The sequence below is a fragment of the Acipenser ruthenus genome, chromosome 4, assembly GCF_902713425.1.
Source record: "Acipenser ruthenus chromosome 4, fAciRut3.2 maternal haplotype, whole genome shotgun sequence".
In the NCBI taxonomy this organism is placed as follows: domain Eukaryota; kingdom Metazoa; phylum Chordata; class Actinopteri; order Acipenseriformes; family Acipenseridae; genus Acipenser; species Acipenser ruthenus.
Genome location: NC_081192.1, coordinates 56,358,320 through 56,372,888, shown reverse-complemented (window position 1 = coordinate 56,372,888; position 14,569 = coordinate 56,358,320).

Sequence of the window (14,569 nt, the reverse complement as noted above, 5' to 3'; positions counted from 1 at the left end):
TTAACTAGCTGACAGTCATGCATCCTTACCAAATGCGTGCAGACTCTGGCCGAGGGATAATAAGATAATTAACAACTAGTTAATCCCTCGGCCAGAGTATATAAACCTGCAGCTCTCTGCACTCGAGGTTGGGTGTACAGAGGAGAGTACGAGGAGCGGAGAGAACGAGTCACATTTAAAAAAACAATTGCTAAAACGTGCTGGATTCTCCAGCACGACACTTACTTGTTTGTTTGTTGATTCGTTTAGCCCTCGTGCCCTTTTGTTTTGTGTTTTGTTGTTTTGTTTAAATCTTTAGTTTGTTTATTAATAAATACGCTGAGTGCCATTGCACTCAGCTTCAACCGCCCATCCATTGTTTTGGTTTCTACTTCCTGTTCCGTGACGTCACCACTGCGAGCCAGTCTGTCACATATGGTGTCCTGCGTGGGACAAACAACGCCTCCAACAGCCGGACCAGGAACAGCAAAGGAAGTTTTTTTTTGTGTTCGTTTTTTCAAATAGTGTTTTTTTGTGTTTAAAAAAAAAAAAAAAATGGATAAAGTGGACGCCTACATGGAGAGGTGGCATGCACATCAGAGGGATTTAAAGGAAGGAGGGGCTACATGGTGCCTCGCCTGCCTGGAGTATGGGCACCTCCCTGAGGTGTGCCCATATGAAGACCCCCTCTTTGTGCAGGCCTTTGATCGAGGTGAGGTGGAGACTGCGGAGGAGTGGATCCACCTGAAGGCCATACCATCGCCGCAGGTGGATCAGGAAACCTGCCTCACCTGCCTCAAAGAGGAGGAATTGGCCCAGGAGAGGAAGGCAGGGAGAAGGAGCAGGAAGAGAAGGGGGAGAGGTAGGCTGCAGCTACAGCAACCGCAGCAGCAGGAGGAGATCGGTGAGGATGACTGTGAGGTTTACATTGTGAACCTCGTGGCGGAGTTGTGCCCTGGCTGTGGGGCATATGGGCACACGTTGGCCATATGCCCCACGCAATATGAAGAGGCGGAGCGCGAGCATCCAGCGCCCAGAAGGGGGGAGCCCGTGCATCCAGCGCCCAGAAGGGGGGAGCCCGTGCATCCAGCGCCCAGAAGGGGGGAGCCCGTGCATCCAGCGCCCAGGGGGGGAAGCCCACAGGTCCAGAACATAGGCCTCCAGCAGCAGAGGAAGAATACCTGCTGCCTCTGCCACCTCCACCACTTCCACAGCCAGGAGCAGAGCAGCAGGAGCTGCCTCTGCCTCCGCCACCTCCACCGCCAGGAGCAGAGCAGCAGGAGCTGCCACCTCCACCGCCAGGAGCAGAGCAGCAGGAGCTGCCTCTGCCTCCGCCACCTCCACCAGCAGAGGGTGAATGCCTGCTGGTTCCGTCTCAAGCGCCGTGGGAGGACAGCTTACCACTCCCACCTCCACCAGCAGAGGGTGATTGCCTGCTGGTTCCACCTCAGCCGCTGTGGGAGGACTGCTTGCCGCTCCCAGCTCCACCAGCAGAGGGTGAATGCCTGTTGGTTCCGCCTCCACCGTCGTGGGAGAACTGCTTGCCCCTCCCACCTCCACCAGCAGAGGGTGAATGCCTGCTGGTTCTGCCTCAAGCGCCGTGGGAGGACTGCTTGCCCCTCCCACCTCCACCAGCAGAGGGTGAATGCCTGTTGGTTCCGCCTCCACCGTCGTGGGAGGACTGCTTGCCGCTCCCAGCTCCACCAGCAGAGGGTGAATGCCTGCTGGTTCCGTCTCAGCCATCGTGGGAGGACTGCTTTCCCCTCCCACCTCCACCAGCAGAGGGTGAATGCCTGCTGGTTCTGCCTCAGCCGTCGTGGGAGGACTGCTTTCCCCTCCCACCTCCACCAGCAGAGGGTGAATACCTGCTGGTTCCACATCCACCTTCATGGGAAGGACTGCTCCTGCCCTGCCTCGCTTCGCCCAAGGATGCCTGCCTCGCTTTGCCCAAGGATGCCTGCCTCGCTTCGCCCAAGGATGCCTGCCTCGCTTCGCCCAAGGCTGCCTGTTTCTCCGCATCGCCCGGGGCTGCCTGTTTCTCCGCATCGCCCGAGGCTGCCTGTTGCTCCGCATTGCCCGGGGCTGTCTGTTGCTCCGCATCGCCTGGGGCTGCCTCTTTTGGAGAGCCACCAGCTACAGGGAACGAGGGAGAAGTGGAGCTCCCGCTGCCAACTCCATGGCCAGGGGCTCCCCTCCCGAGTTCACCTCCCGAGGGTCCGCTGCTGCTGCTGCCGTCGCCTCCAGAGGGTCCGCTGCTGCTGCTGCCGTCGCCTCCCGAGGGTCCGCTGCCGTCGCCTCCCGAGGGTCCGCTGCCGTCGCCTCCCGAGGGTCCGCTGCCGCTGCCGTCAGCTCCCGAGGGTCCGCTGCTGTCGCCTGGGGTCGCCAGGGATCCTGCTTCGCCTGGGGTCGCCAGGGATCCTGCTTCGCCTGGGGTCGCCAGGGATCCTGCTTCGCCTGGGGTCACTACACTGTGGTCGGAGCCCCACGGAGGGGAGCTGCCGGCCATGAAGAAAGGGGGGGAGGTCAGGAGACCAGTTCCCCCAGCCGCACTTTCGCGGCCGGAGATCATGTGGTTGGAGCCCCATGAAGGGGAGCTGCCGGCCACGGAAAAGGGGGGGGGAGGTCAGGAGACCAGCTCCCCCAGCCGCACTTTCGCGGCAGGAAATACTATGGCTGGAACCCCATGAAGGGGAGCTGCCGGCCATGGAAAAGGGGGGAGAGGTCAGGAGACCAGCTCCCCCAGCTGCACTTTCGCGGCAGGAAATACTGTGGCTGGAGCCCCGTGAAGGGCAGCTGCCAGCCATGAAGAAGGGGGGGGAGGTCAGGAGACCAGCTTCCCCCGCAGCAATTTCGCTGCAGGAGAGAGGGTGGCCGGAGCCCCACGGAGGGGAGCTGCCGGCCATGAAGAAGGGGGGGCAGGTCTGGAGACCACCCCCAAAAATTTTTTGGCCAGAGGAGCCGGCCAGAGGAGCCGGCCTGTGCGCGAGCCATTGGAACGCTACGGCTGTTTGGGTGGGAGGAGGACATCCCACCGTGGCCGCCACCTTTGGTCCGTTGCTGCCCCTGTTCCTGCGCCGGGACTGCTAACCGGGACTTTGGGGACTAAGGGGGGAGGTGGCCGAAAAGGCCATGTGTGCTGCGCACAAGGGGGGGCATGTGTGGCGGAGTGTCCCGCCCCTATTTATTATTATTTGTATTTTTGTTTGCGGCGCGGGTAAAAGCGCCGCGTCTTTTATTATTATATTTAAAAACCCAGTGAGGATGCATGGCTGATCAGCTACTGATTATTTAACTAGCTGACAGTCATGCATCCTTACCAAACGCGTGCAGACTCTGGCCGAGGGATAATAAGATAATTAACAACTAGTTAATCCCTCGGCCAGAGTATATAAACCTGCAGCTCTCTGCACTCGAGGTTGGGTGTACAGAGGAGAGTACGGGGAGCGGAGAGAGCGAGTCACATTTAAAAAAACAATTGCTAAAACGTGCTGGATTCTCCAGCACGACACTTACTTGTTTGTTTGTTGATTTGTTTGGCCCTCGTGCCCTTTTGTTTTGTGTTTTGTTGTTTTGTTTAAATCTTTTGTTTGTTTATTAATAAATACGCTGAGTGAAATTGCACTCAGCTTCAACCGCCCATCCATTGTTTTGGTTTCTACTTCCTGTTCCGTGACGTCACCACTGCGAGCCAGTCTGTCACACAGGGCCATGTATGACTATTCATGAGATACGCCTTTTTTTTTTTTTTCGACTTTTCTCGGCTCCTGTCGTTCCCACTCGGCCATTGAATCTCGACTTTTTCCGGAGAAAAAACAACTAAAACCCATTTTTTGCGTTTCTATAATGATGTCGGACAGGGTCCGACAATGGACCGCAAAGGGTTTAAAGGCATGTCGTATGCAGACAGGCTAAAAGAATTGAATCTATTCAGTCTTGAACAAAGAAGACTACGCGGCGATCTGATTCAAACATTCAAAATCCTAAAAGGTATAGACAATGTCGACCCAGGGGACTTCTTTGACCTGAAAAAAGAAACAAGGACCAGGGGTCACAAATGGAGATTAGATAAAGGGGCATTCAGAACAGAAAATAAGAGGCACTTTTCTACAAAGAGAATTGTGAGGGTCTGGAACCAACTCCCCAGTAATGTTGTTGAAGCTGAAACCCTGGGATCCTTCAAGAAGCTGCTTGATGAGATTCTGGGATCAATAAGCTACTAACAACCAAACGAGCAAGATGGGCTGAATGGCCTCCTCTCGTTTGTAAACTTTCTTATGTTCTGATGTTCATACGCTGTGAAGCTTCGGAATGCCGTGTTCCGGGCAGTTTTGTCTATATAGCTGTTTATTGCACGGAATGGGCAGTTAAAGGTCAGTTCGATGTGTTTTCTCAGCATTGTAATGTGGTTCCCACTTAATGTGTATTATTTTCATACTCTGTGCAGCCTCGGAACTATCACTATTATCTGCTGTATTATTGAATTGTGGTTTGTCACACTTATACTTTGCTTGAACAAAAGTTATTGTATTTCTTGCTCTTATTGTATTACCTGTATTGTAACACTTGAAATGTATTTGCTTACGATTGTAAGTCGCCCTGGATAAGGGCGTCTGCTAAGAAATAAATAATAATAATAATAATAATACAGCTGTTTATTACACGGAATGGGCAGTAAAAGGATGGTTCCGTGTGTTCTTTCAGCAGTGTTATGTTGTTCCCACTTGGTTGTATTGTGTGTATAATTTTCGTACTCTGTGCAGCTACGGAACCCCGTATTCCGGGCGTTTTTGTCTACACTGCTTTTTATTGAACGGAATGGGCAGTTAAAGGTCAGTTAGGTTTGTTTTTTCAGCAGTGTTATGTGTTTCCCTCTTAGTTTATATTATTTTCATACTCTGTGAAGCTACGGAACGCCGTGTTCCGGGCGGTTTTGTCAATACAGCTATTTATTGCACGGAATAGGAAATTAAAGGTGGGTTCGGTGTGTTTTTACAGCAGTGTTATGTTGTTCCCACTTAGTTGTATTGTGTGTATCATATTCATTCTCTGTGCAGCTTCGGAACCCTGTGTTCCTGCCGGTTTTTTGTTTATTGCACAGAATGGGCAGTTAAAGGTCGGCTCGGTGGGTTTTTTCAGCAGTGTTATGTTGTTCCCACTCAGTTCTATTATGTGTATAATTTTCGTCGTCTTTGAACCTTCGGAACCCAGTGTACCGGGAGCTTTTTGGTGAGAAAAAGAGGGTTCTGGCCTGGAACGGGTTAATGTCAGCGCGTTATTAATCGGTTCTGATTGTTAAAATATTCTCTTCATGTTTCTGTAACTTTTTATGCTGTTTTTTAAAGCAATTGAATTCATTAAAGTACCGTTCCGGGCCATTCCGTCTTGTTCCGGCTTTTACCCCATCCCACAGTGCATTGAATGCTTTGAGGTTGCTAGCTTTTTGCATAACTTAACTACGATATAGCTGGAGGGTCATGCAAAAAATAAATAAATAAATAAATAAACAACAATTGCATGTATTAAAACCTCGTAAATAACTCTTGTGTATTTTTTATTTTTAAATGGATCCTTGAGGAGGTCCAGAAGCATTTCAACTAGAAAGGAAGGGGGGAGAAAACAAAAAAACAGAAGGGAGACCACATCAAAACAAAGGCAACAACTCAGGTAAGACAGCTATTAAATGTATTTATCTTAATGCTAGAAGTCTTAGAAACAAAATGTTAGAACTTGAAGCTACTGCACTAATAAGTAACTACGATGTGATAGGTGTTACAGAAACTTGGTTGTCTGAAAGTGATGGAGACGAATATAATATTAGTGGGTACACACTGTATAGGAAAGACAGGCAGGACAGAAGAGGCGGAGGGGTAGCGCTATACATAAGAAATAGTCTTGAAGCCCAGGTGTTAAATCAGGACAAAGAAAACAATGCAGAATCAATATGGGTCAGAATAATGGACAAAATTTCAAAGGGCATAATAATAGGAGCATGCTATAGACCGCCAAATTCAGACGCTGAGCAAAATAATCTGTTATACAATGACATTCGAAATGCGTGTAGAAAAGGAGAAGCCATACTAATGGGGGATTTCAACTTCGCCCGTATAAAATGGGAGAACCCGGTGGGGAGCACGACGGACAACATTGAAATGGTGGAAATGACAAATGACTGCTTCCTAACGGAATTTGTCAAGGCACTGACTAGAGGGGAGGCATGTCTTGATTTAGTCTTTTCAAATAATGAAGACAGAATAACTAAAACAGAGGTCAGAGAGCCATTTTTTAAAACCCCAAAAGTAATGACTAAAGCTAAGGTTTACAATTTTAGAAAAGCAAACTATGAAGGTATGAAACAGAGACTAACAGAAGTAGATTGGAGTAAAATAGAGAAAACATCCACAGAAGAAGGATGGCTGTTTTTTTAAAAATGTAGTACCAGAGGCACAAAACAATTACATCCCAAAAGTAGACAAATCTAAAACGAAATGGCCAAAATGCTTTAATAGATCAATTAAAAAATATTCAGCAAAAAAAGGCACTCTACAGAGCGTTTAAAAGGGACCAAAAACAAAGTACACAGAAAGAGTACTTGGAACTGCAAACACAAGTCAAAAAGGAAGTTAGAAAGGCCAAGAGAGAGATAGAAATCAATATTGCTAAGGGGGTTAAAACCAATTCCAAAATGTTTGTTTTTCCAACAGCAAGAGAACATTCAAAGAGGAGGTTAAATGTCTAAGAGACACAAATGGCAAAATCATAGATGAAGAAAAAAATAGCAAATATATTACATGATTACTTTTCACAGGTTTTTACAAAGGAGGACACGGACAACATGCCCCACATGTCGACCTGTCCCTATCCAATTTTAAATAACTTTAGCATAACAGAGGCAGAAGTGTTAAAGGGACTAAGAGCTCTTAAAATAAACAAATCCCCTGGGCCGGATGAGATCCTCCCAATAGTACTCAAAGAAATGAAATAAGTTATTTACAAACTGCTAACCAAGATCATGCAACAGTCTCTTGACACAGGGGTTGTACCGACAGACTGGAAAATTGCAAACGTAATACCGATCCACAAAAAGGGAGACAAAACCGAACCAGGTAACTACAGACCAATAAGCCTGACTTTTATTATATGTAAACTTATGGAAACTATAATAAGATGTAAAATGGAAAATTACCTATATGGTAACGATATCCTGGGAGACAGTCAGCATGGTTTTAGGAAAGGGAGATCATGTCTAACTAATCTGCTTGACATTTTTGAGGATGCAACATTGACAGTGGATAATTGCAAAGCATACGACATGGTTTATTTAGATTTCCAGAAAGCTTTTGACAAAGTCCCGCAAAAAAGATGAATTCTCAAACTGAACGCAGTAGGGATTCAAGGAAATGCATGCACATGGATTAGGGAGTGGTTAACATGTAGAAAACAGAAAGCATTGATTAGAGGAGAAACCTCGAAATGGAGTGAGGTAACCAGTGGTGTACCACAGGGATCAGTATTAGGTCCTCTGCTATTTCTAATCTACATTAATGATTTAGATTCTGGTATAGTAAGCAAACTTGTTAAATTTGCAGACGACACAAAAATAGAAGGAGTGGCAAACACTGTTGCAGCACCTTGTTACAAAAAGGATATTGCTGCTCTAGAAAGAGTGCAAAGAAGAGCAACCAGAATTATCCCGGGTTTAAAAGGTATGTCGTATGCAGACAGGTTAAAAGAACTGAATCTATTCAGTCTTGAACAAAGAAGACTACGCGGTGATCTGATTCAAACATTCAAAATCCTAAGAGAATTGTGAGGGTATGGAACCAACTCCCCAGTAATGTTGTTGTAGCTGACACCCTGGGATCCTTCAAGAAGCTGCTTGATGAGATTCTGGGATCAATAAGCTACTAACAACCAAACGAGCAAGATGGGCCGAATGGCCTCCTCTCGTTTGTAAACTTTCTTATATTCTTCTGTTCTTATGACAACCACTTGTGGCAAAGTGGTGCAAGGGTGTTTATTGTTTTAATTAACAATGTCCAGAGCCTTATGGCAAACACCTGTAAATAATAATGTTGGAATGATACAGCAGCGTGTATCACTTGGTATTTGTAATTCCCTGGGCTTGACCCTCAACCAAAAGTCCAGTTTTACACACCAACACTAAACATAAACACAGTTCTTAGTGATGGTGAATACGTGTAATTGATGTAATACAGTTCTCCGTGAAATGCAGGGGTGAAAGTGATGTCCGGGTTTATGCTGGCTTTCGCTACAGCTCCGGATCATGCAACTGGTAGTCTATTAAAAAACAGATGACAGTTAACAAAACACTAACAAACACAAGACAAAACTCACAGTTCACAAAACAGCACACAGACTCCTTTTAACACTAACCATTTACAGATCACGTCAACTATGACCCCTATTTATATCCTCGCTCATGGCTCCTATTTTAACGAGTGCATCCGCTCCTCCAATCTTCAGATGCCACACCGTTTACCGTCTGGGTCATTGAGTTTGGATACCGTAGCTGCGCCCCTTTCCTAAATGACCAACTTCCACCTAACCTACGGAATACATTGTCGTGCCGTTTAGTCGTTCCCGTTACACAGTGCCCTCACAGGTTGAGAGGGAGTTCTAACACCAAGCACCATTCGATCTCAGTCACAGCACCCCACTTTTATAGATGCACAATCTTTAGTTTTGTCAGGAGTGGGTCTTGAGTGTGCTCAGCACCTGAAAATGAAGGGAAAATGGCTGTTTTAACTTGACACCTAACATAAAAAGTAGTGTTGCTATTACAGTGACGTAAATCTTAAGTAAGTAACTTTATTTTCTGTACCCCCAGTGTGTCTACATTACATCGCACCCCACTTTCTATATGTATATAAACTATATTTTTTGCGCTAGATACGGGACTTTTATTTTGATACCTTGCCTGCGCTGAGCCGTTTTGAAAACCGGAAGTAATCATCTTAATGTTGCTTATTGTTGCTAGCTTCACGAAACTGTTGCTAATGCAGTAATAATAATAATTTTTTTAAAAAAATAAACTTTTCTAGAAAGAGCTGTGGTGATCATGCTGTGTGGATAGTTCATAATATTGTGCTGGCATATGATTTATTTACTTTATTTGTTTATTGTCATCACAGTGAAGTAAAGTTTTAACATTACTTCCCTTGATTTAAATTCAACACTTCTCACAATATATCCGAGCACCTTGTTGGCCTTTTTTATAGCTTCCCCACATTGTCTAGATGAAGACATTTCTGAGTCAATATAAACTCCTAGGTCTTTTTCATAGTTCCCTTCTTCAATTTCAGTATCTCCCATATGATATTTATAATGCACATTTTTTATTGCCTGCATGCAATACTTTACATTTTTCTCTATTAAATTTCATTTGCCATGTGTCTGCCCAGTTCTGAATGCTGTCTAGATCATTTTGAATGACCTTTGCTGCTGCAACAGTGTTTGCCACTCCTCCTATTTTTGTGTCGTCTGCAAATTTAACGAGTTTGCTTACTATGCCAGAATCTAAATCATTAATGTAGATTAGGAATAGCAGAGGACCTAATACTGATCTCTGTGGTACATCACTGGTTACCTCACTCCATTTTGAGGTTTCTCCTCTAATCAGTACTTTCTGTTTTCTACATGTTAACCACTCCCTAATCCATGTGCATGCATTTCCTTGAATCCCTACTGCGTTCAGTTTGAGAATTCATCTTTTATGCGGGACTTTGTCAAAAGCTTTCTGGAAATCTAAATAAACCATGTCGTATGTTTTGCAATTATCCATTTTCAATGCTGTATCCTCAAAAAAGTCAAGTAGGTTAGTTAGACACGATCTCCCTTTCCTAAAACCATGCTGACTGTCTCCCAGGATATTATTATTATTATTATTTATTTCTTAGCAGACGCCCTTATCCAGGGCGACTTACAATCGAAAGCAAATACATTTCAAGTATCACAGTACAAGTAATAATACAATTACCTATATTGTTACCATATAGGTAATTTTCCATTTTGGATCTTATTATAGTTTCCATAAGTTTACATATAATAGAAGTCAGGCTTATTGGTCTGTAGTTACCTGGTTCGGTTTTGTCTCCCTTTTTGTGGATCGGTATTACGTTTGCAATTTTCCAGTCTGTCGGTACAACCCCTGTGTCAAGAGACTGTTGCATGATCTTGGTTAGCGGTTTGTAAATAACTTATTTCATTTCTTTGAGTACTATTGGGAGGATCTCATCCAGCCCAGGGGATTTGTTTATTTTAAGAGCTCCTAGTCCCTTTAACACTTCTGCCTCTGTTATGCTAAAGTTATTTAAAATTGGATAGGGACAGGTCAACATGTGGGGCATGTTGTCCGTGTCCTCCTTTGTAAAAACTTGTGAAAAGTAATCATGTAATATATTTGCTATTTTTTTTTCTTCATCTATGATTTTGCCATTTGTGTGTCTTAGACATTTAACCTCCTCTTTGAATGTTCTCTTGCTGTTGGAAAAACAAACACACATTTTGGAAATGGTTTTAGCCCCCTTAGCAATATTGATTTCTATCTCTCTCTTGGCCTTTCTAACTTCCTTTTTGACTTGTGTTTGCAGTTCCAAGTACTCTTTCTGTGTACTTTGTTTTTGGTCCCTTTTAAACGCTCTGTAAAGTGCCTTTTTTCGCTGAATATTTTTTTTAATTGATCTATTAAACCATTTTGGCCATTTTGTTTTAGATTTAGATTTGTCTACTTTTGGGATGTAATTGTTTTGCGCTTCTAGTACTACATTTCTAAAAAACAGCCATCCTTTTTCTGTGGATGTTTTCTCTATTTTACTCCAAACTACTTCTGTTAGTCTCTGTTTCATACCTTCATAGTTTGCTTTTCTAAAATTGTAAACCTTAGCTTTAGTCATTACTTTTGGGGTTTTAAAAAATACTTCAAATGACCATGTTGTGGTCTGAGTTTGCCAATGGCTCTCTGACCTCTGTTTTAGTTATTCTGTCTTCATCATTTGAAAAGACTAAATCAAGGCATGCCTCCCCTCTAGTCGGTGCCTTGACAAATTGCGTTAGGAAGCAGTCATTTGTCATTTCCACCATTTCAATTTCGTCCGTCGTACTCCCCACCGGGTTCTCCCATTTTATACGGGCGAAGTTGAAATCCCCCATTAGTATGGCTTCTCCTTTTCTACATGCATTTCGAATGTCATTGTATAACAGATTATTTTGTTCAGCATCTGAATTTGGCGGTGTATAGCATGCTCCTATTATTATGCACTTTGAATTTTTGTCCATTATTCTGACCCATATTGATTCTGCATTGTTTTCTTTGTCCTGATTTAACACCTGGGTTTCAAGACTATTTCTTATGTATAGCGCTACCCCTCCGCCTCTTCTGTCCTGCCTGTCTTTCCTATACAGTGTGTACTCACTAATATTATATTCATCTCCATCGCTCTCAGACAACCAAGTTTCTGTAACATCTATCACATCGTAGTTACTTGTTAGTGCAGTAGCTTCAAGTTCTAACATTTTGTTTCAAAGACTTCTAGCATTAAGATAAATACATTTAATAGTGGTCTTACCTGAGTTGTTGCTCTTGTTTTGATGTGGTCTCCCTTCTGTTTTTTTTGTTTTCTCCCCCCTTCCTTTCTAGTTTAAATGCTTCTGGACCTCCTCAAGGATCCTTTCTCCGAGTAGATTGGTTCCCTTTCTGTTTAAGTGCAGTCCGTCCCACCTATATCGATAGTCCTTGTTGTACAATGTGCTCCAATGTTCACGAAAGGTAACGCCTTCCTGTGTGCACCACGATTTCAGCCATGCATTTTGATTTTGTATTTCCAGCTGTCCATATGGTCAGAGAACACAATGAACAGCCCGAGAGGTAGGAAAATTGTTTTAGTTTTATTAGACATTTGTTATCTTTGGGTTTTGTTCCTTATCTGACCAACCATTATTTACGATGAAGCTAATAATTATTTCACTATTAATTATTTGCTTATATAAAAACAATGTGTTGCTTTGAAGTTCACATGATATAGCCTATCGCTTGCTGCTACTACAAAACCAGAATGCCATAAACTGTAATTCAATAAATAATAAAAATTGACATTTTTATTAATAGTAATATTAATTTATATGACTTGTGGTTGCTTGACTTCAAGTTTAAATTGCTTTGATGCTGGTCTGTCTGATTTGAGTTCTTTTGCAAGTTCTCCCGCGAAAGTCTTTCTGATCATGCCATCTGACTTGTGTTAGTCCACCAAAAAATTAATTCTGGAGATAAATTTTGAATGATATATAAATATGCAAATAGTATCTATCTCTGTCTGAACCAAGTTGCTCCTAGCAATGTCACGGTGTATCGTGTGTATAGATTGCCACAGTTTTTAAACCGCAACATTTTTTCTATACCATGGTATGACAGAAATACAATGAGTTTTGGTTGTAAATCTCCCTCCCGAACTGTGAGGGCACTAAGCAGCTAAAGATGAAGTCTTTGGACGGGCTGGCCTGACAGTTCTTTCCCCGGGCCGGGAAGTCGGTCAGTCTAGAAGAAGGTGAGACTCTGTTGCTGGAATGTATTGACCCGGAAGGGAAACGACGTAGCAGCTGCAGATACTAGAGTAGAGACAGCTATACTTGTTTACCAAGGGGTCATGCGTGATAGCATAAAGGGGACGGAGAATAGCAAATATTTTCCTTCGCTTGGTTCGAGATACAAGGAACTGGAAGGACCAGGAGAAACCCTTTAAAAACTAAAAAAGGATTTGTGAGTGTTTTTTGTTTGTTTGCTGTTAGTAATTGTCTTTTGTTTTGTAAATTACTAGACAGCTAACACATATCCTGAGCTGTCGCCTTGGGCCAGCACTACCTGGAACAATACTACACCACAGTCACTGTGTAATTATTATCACCCACCACGAGCACTACTGCACGCACCCAGGACTGGTGACCGTGTTAGTATATTGTGGGACGGATATTCGTGTTTATTATTTGGGACTGTAACCCTGTTGTTATTTACTCTGTGCTCTACACATTGCTGTGTATTGCCGGGGATTATTATTTGGTCACCAGACCTGGATACAATTAAAAACTGTTCCAAACTGGATTTTAACTCTCTGTGTTTCATTACTGCACTACATCACCCCTGCACCTGCACGCACCACTTACCACTTTGCCACACATGGTCACCAAGTTTACAGTTTACCATTATATGCTAAAGTAGTTAACATGTTTCTCCATGTCTCTACCAGCTCCAATTGCTGCTTGTAGGTTTTGAACTTAAAAACCAAAAAAAACAACAAAAAAGACTAGCGGTGCTGCCATTTAAACTGCATGGTGTTCAGCACAGGAAACAGTTGTAATAACATAAGAAGAACATAAGAAAGTTTACAAACGAGATTAGGCCATTCAGCCCATCTTGCTCGTTTGGTTGTTAGTAGCTTATTGATCCCAGAATCTCATCAAGCAGCTTCTTGAAGGATCCCGGGTGTCAGCTTCAACAACATTACTGGGGAGTTGGTTCCAGACCCCTCACAATTCTCTATGTAAAAAAGTGATTCCTATTTTCTGTTCTGAATGCCCTTTTATCTAATCTCCATTTGTGACCCCTGGTCCTTTTTTCTTTTTTCAGGTCAAAAAAGTCCCCTGGGTCGACATTGTCTATATCTTTTAGTCTATACCACATTTGTTGAATGTGGGATAGTAAACAAACTCGTACAAGTATGGACAACTGGGGCAACACGTGTACTGTTTACTGTTGACAAGGCCAGTTTACAGGAGGCTAGTTCAGCAGAAACGATGATCACAGATGGAACGATTTTCCCTGACATAGTTCAGTTTCCATATTACACTGTGGAAACAGAGAATTCTTTTTTATTGTATTAATGTTTAACTATACTTAATTATACAAAACTAATATAAAAGATAATAAATAATAAAGTATCACCATAACAATCCAACATATTACATTGTAATGTAAAAGTGTTATATGCCATCTCTCGCCTTCTCCCCCCTCTCTCGCGCCTAATCACAGCAGCCGCAGCTTCTGAGTCTGTATCCAATCGCAGCAGTCTCTCAGTTGAAACGTGTCACTTAAGGAATACTGGTAGGAAAAAAATTACGTGGGCTGAACACATATTAACCAGAGATGGTCTAAAAATTAAGCGATCACTTTTTAAAATTCGTTAGTGTTATATGCTGTCTCTAGGACATACATATCTATTTTAACAGAAACACTACTATAAAAAAAACCCTGTGCATGGGTCCAGGTTCATTGCACCTCTTGAACACCCCTTATTTGCGCCACTGCCAATACATAATATAACTATTTAACATTATTTATAGCACAGTACATTTCTCAACTGCAATTATGCACACAATACAGTTCAAGTTCAAATTCAAATTGATGGAAAATATTTTGATTCTTAATACATTTTGTAGGAAAAATGTATTTACAGTAAGAGCACTTAAACAGCTCAACATAGCTGTTTTAAAACAGAAAGCTTAGTTAAAAGTAATGTAGTGCTGGCAAACATAACGCAAATAGTATATTCCCTTGTGCGTCATCTGGTAATCCATGCCCCAT